This window comes from Henckelia pumila, chromosome 4 (assembly GCF_033568475.1).
Source record: "Henckelia pumila isolate YLH828 chromosome 4, ASM3356847v2, whole genome shotgun sequence".
NCBI classification, from domain to species: Eukaryota; Viridiplantae; Streptophyta; class Magnoliopsida; order Lamiales; family Gesneriaceae; genus Henckelia; species Henckelia pumila.
In genome coordinates this window covers 42,084,614-42,089,614 of record NC_133123.1, presented here as the reverse complement: position 1 = coordinate 42,089,614, position 5,001 = coordinate 42,084,614, and the positions used below count along the sequence as shown (strand labels likewise).

The following is a 5,001-nucleotide window of genomic DNA, read 5'->3' as shown; positions in this document are numbered from 1 at the left end:
TACGGGTTACTGCACTCTTCTTATGTTTTGGTCTGATGATTTTGTCATTTCGTTTTGGTTCTCTAGGTCTTCAGATTTCAGTTTTAGTTATCACTACAAGAAAAACGCTAAAAGACAACGGATTTTATCCGTTGTCGTAGGGGGTATAATACCGTTGTAACTGATGGTGTTGTCAAAACTGCGCACCTACGACAACGGATCAAATCCGTTGTCGTTTCCTTCAAAGACAATGGATTTGTGTCTAACGACAACGGATAAAATCCGTTGTCGTTCTTCTCAAAGACAACGGATAAAATCCGTTGTCGTAGAGGCGCAGCTTTGACAACACCATCAGTTACAATGGTTTTAGACCCCCTACGACAACGGATTTTATCCATTGTCGTTTTCTATATAAAAAACAAAAATAAATAAATTTTTTTTATATAAATTCTAATATTATAAATAATCCAAAATTTAAAATTTCATAAATAAAATTTAATATACAATTTTTTTAGTATTACAAATCACTCGAAATTAAAATTCTAATTCAATACACACTGCAAATCGAAGTATCCGATGTCTTGCCTCATTACAGCCTTCAAACCTCTTGTTCTCAATCTCTGGAACAACACAAATCCAAGAAAAAGACAAAAAAAAATTTGTCAGCTTAGCCACATATGTATTGAAAATTTAGAAACAATGAAACTAATTAACGTCACTGTAAAGAAGAATTTTTTTTGACATATATTTTGCATCTCGCAATATCCCAGAATACAGTATAGAATTAACTTGGATAAGTACTTAATCTGTACCAATTAACTAAATAACAAGGGGACACTAAAATCTTGGTCCACCTCTTGGTAAAAACTTCAGATCCTAAAGACAAGATCTAAATCCACTATGCAAAGCAAATAAAGGTTTTACCACCATGCAACTATGCAAGTTACCATCTTTCTCAACTCAACTTAATGTTTAAGAGTGATTAACCATTATATAAGGGCAGAGGGGCCAGGCATAACATAAACATATGTTTTTAATTCTTATTATCACTAGTCACTAGATAATAAAACTGTAAGTTTGAAAAAAAAGAGAATGTGATTCATATTCTCTACATCACAAAAAGAGATATCATATTCGATGAGGTATGCTTACTTATTTTCTCGGTATTCCAGCGAAGGTACTGCTAAAAGGTTGCAGAATCACAAATACTCAGCAGACAGACAGCAGATATCCAACCACATATCAACAAGTTCATGCAATGTGAGTGCAACCACAAATCAACAAGTTCATGCAATGTGAGTGGATAAATCCACGTACTTCAGTTTAGAAAATAAGTATGAGTTTTATATGAACCAACATTTACTCTCTCTTGAGCTTCTTATCAAGCTTATTTTATGTGATTCAAGTTTTCCACACAAAAGTAGTCACATTCTGTTCTCTTACTCGATACAGAGATGTGACTACATGAAAAATATCCCACCAAATAAATTCTTTGACCAAAGAACAGAATCTGTGTCAAAAGCAGATCACACAAAACCAGTTCTCCAGCTCTCCTATAAGCAAGAAAAGAGAATAAAACAAGCCAAAAAAGCAGTATACAACTTCCAGTATTCAACCACACATTGTAGAAGACACAAAGGTTTAATAGATGAAATATTTAAAGTTAGCCTACCATTAAATCGGACAGCGGAACCTTGACTTTTGTCAGCATGATTTCACAATTGTATGCCCTTTGTATCTCAATCTGGAAGAAAACATATGCTTTAGAAATTAGAATGATAAAAAAAAACTACAGCTTTTCTCAAAAAAGGAAAGAAAAATTCTAGTAAATGCATCAACTATAGCTAGTGAAATAAATAATCAGATGAAATATAAACAAACCAGAAAAGAATCCAAATGAATAAAAATCGAAATTAGCCACTTTACCAGATGGACTTTCTCAGATTTGAAACCTGAGGCACGTCCACTTGTGTTTCCATTGGCGCCTCCAAGATCTAAATTTGATACATCGGCTTAAAAAAGGCTCTCGAGTTTCGACATGTCTAATTCAGGAGCTTTAAGATGGATGATACAAGAGAAGACCAAGTCATGACACATGCATATAATGCGTTCTCAAAACAATAAATCCTTAAATCACACATATCTCGTAATGCCACCCACAAAAAATCAGGTCCACTTTATTGTCCTTGTAACTTGAGTTTCCTCACTGTTGTTCTCATCTGCAACCAAAAGTAAAAGCAGCTAGCCATTCAATAAAATATATACATATTTCGTAAAATATTTGTAATAAAATGAAGGCAAAATTTGGATACAGACCGCCTCAGACATAAAAGCTTGCTCAGGGTCATTGACAATGGGGGAAAGGGTTCCATCGTAGTCCAAAAACATAACTATTTGCTTTCCCTTTGAGGCTTTTGTTATCTGCTCGAACATGTCCAAAGCCGATGGATGCTTCACCTGCAATTTTATTTATTAATTTATTATTATTATTATTATTATTATTAGTTTTGGACAGCCAAAATTAGTACATGTATTCCCAAATATGCCAAGTACTCACACATGTATGAATGACAACAAACAACCAAAAAATGTTCACATGTCATAGTTTTTGCCCATGCATATCCCATCCAAACTCACTGAGGCGGTGAATACTAACTTGGGTAGAATCAGGTCCACTTTATTGTCCTTGTAAGGCTCAAAAACTACAGATCCAAAAATTACAGTCAACATAGTGTTTGATTAGTCAATAAATCACATAGCAGTAAAATAAGAATAAGAAGCAATTGATTTATGAAACCTTACTTATGTCTAAGAACATGGAACTTATAGTATATAGACAAAAGGATGACATGCTAAAACACTGAGCTAACAATAAAACCTACCGTGGTACACACAGATTGCAGCAGAAAAGATCACAATGACAATAAAACAGCAAAATTAAAGATGCAGAGTTAATCCCACATGCTTAAAACTTGCAGAATAAGCATGAGCATTAAAAGACACTTCTACTCATAGTTCATTCAGATAAGCGTACATCAAGTACTGATTAAGAACCAAAGCAACTTCTCAACAAAATATCTACACGGCTCAAAATCTGACAATTGAAAACATCACAAATGACTTCATCAAATACACAAGCACAAACATGAAGGGGAAAAATGGGCATTAATGGGCTGGAAAATAGCTGAAAATGTAATACCGATGCTGAACAGATGAACCGTGCTTTGCTTCCAGCCATCCAACTCATGAAAGCCATCATGAATAAGTTCTTGAAAGGTGCTTGTGCAACCTCCCATGTTTTCTGTTCACATCAACCAGTAACACAGTGACTTGTTGAGATTAAACCCAAAAAAAACAAAACAGAGGTAAAGCCCGAAATTTAAAAGGATTAAAAAATACGCAACCCTCTTTTTGAATTAATATCAACCACGGAAGTATTCGAAGAAGAAATATCTTGGTTATGAGGATTGGAGGAATGTGACCGGATTCAAACGAATAAATCCTCAAATTTCCCAAACGTAGATAACAAATCCCTCAATCAAATTATCACCATAAATCCGATCTTCGTACATAATCTTATCTATACAAAGCGAGTAAATCCATAAACTTAGATTTCCGAAAACTTTCCAAATTCAGCTCGTCGACACATGAATACAAAATCAATAAGAGACCGAATCAATCTTTGCAAACATAATCTCACCTGCAAGCTACGAATCATTTTTCAAAGCAACGATATCGATCCATCTGTTACTAAAGTGTTGCCTCGGAGCTGAATGAGGCGAGGAGTCATCGAATCCAAAGATCCCGCAAATTAGATTCGGGAAAGTGATGGAGAAAAACCATCTCTGTTGGTCGGGGTTGTGCCTCACAAGAGAGGACTCCACGGTAGAGCAAGCAGCGAAAATCTGAGGCGGAGACATCGCGGCGGCCACGTCACTCAAGGTTGAAGATGAAAAGATCTGAAAGAGGGGGGTGACGGGTTTGGGTAGGGTTTTATCTCCCCTTTTTTTTTATATAAGTATATGTGTATAATTGTATGAATAAAATATATTATTTAAAAAATTAATAAATAAACAAAGACAACAATTTTATAAAATCTGTTGTCTTTTGTCATAAAAAACGCATAAAGACAACGGTGAATAAAAACCGATGTCGTAGATTAAAAAAACCCGCTAATAGACAACAGTATTTAAAAATCGTTGTCTTTTACCCTTAAACCGTTGTTTTTGATAAGAAGAAATGATCAAAGACAACGGTTTTCATTAAAACCGTTGTTAAAGAGTAAAATGCAACAGTTTTGGCAAAAATCCGTTGTCTTTATAGTGTTGTCTATGACTATATTTGTTGTAGTGATATTAATAGGATATTTAATTTATTCATTCATCATTTATCATTGATTTTGACAAGCCCCAATGTTGGGATCAATAGACGAAAGAACACTGCAGGTATAACCATCACAATAATCCTCAGCGGTTTTACATAGCGACGTGCAAAATTGATCTTCCATGAGTTCTCCCAATGGCAATCCAGTAAGTTTACTTACATCCAAGCTTGATGATGATGTGATTTTTATGAATTCCGAATCTGCAATTTTATATACTATCTTCATCATTCAATCCAGCGCTAATTAATTGTGCGTGCTCGTGTACGTATGTGTGTGCATATACAAAAAAAAAAAAAAAAAAAAGAATATAAAAGCGTTATGAAGCTGATAAAAGAAGGAGATCGAGTGATGGAGTTAATTACTTGGCGTTGAAAGCAAAACAAGGCAGAAAAAGGCGAGCTTAATTAGTAATGTCTTCTCCATGGATAGCTGAGCTTTTAGGGTATTGAAATTCATTTTCAGATGATCATATATATTTAATATTATATATTGAACCAATTAAAAAGGAAATATGATTAGCTGGTAGAGTCAGAATTAAGCATGATATACATTTAGTGCTTAGCACATGAATCACTTTTCTTTTTTAATTTTTTGTTGGTATCAACTATATTTTAATAATGAAATATAATGTGAGTCAT

At 34.2% G+C, this 5,001-nt stretch overlaps 1 long non-coding RNA gene across 1 annotated transcript; it reads right to left on the bottom strand.

Moving 5' to 3' along the window:
• Positions 1 to 508: 508 nt before the first annotated feature.
• Positions 509 to 2,000, bottom strand: LOC140894470 (uncharacterized). The gene is made up of 3 exons (XR_012153838.1): positions 1,906 to 2,000; positions 1,652 to 1,723; positions 509 to 599 (listed from the first exon to the last, which is right to left on the bottom strand). It is a non-coding gene; the product is annotated as an uncharacterized lncRNA (long non-coding RNA).
• Positions 2,001 to 5,001: the final 3,001 nt, after the last annotated feature.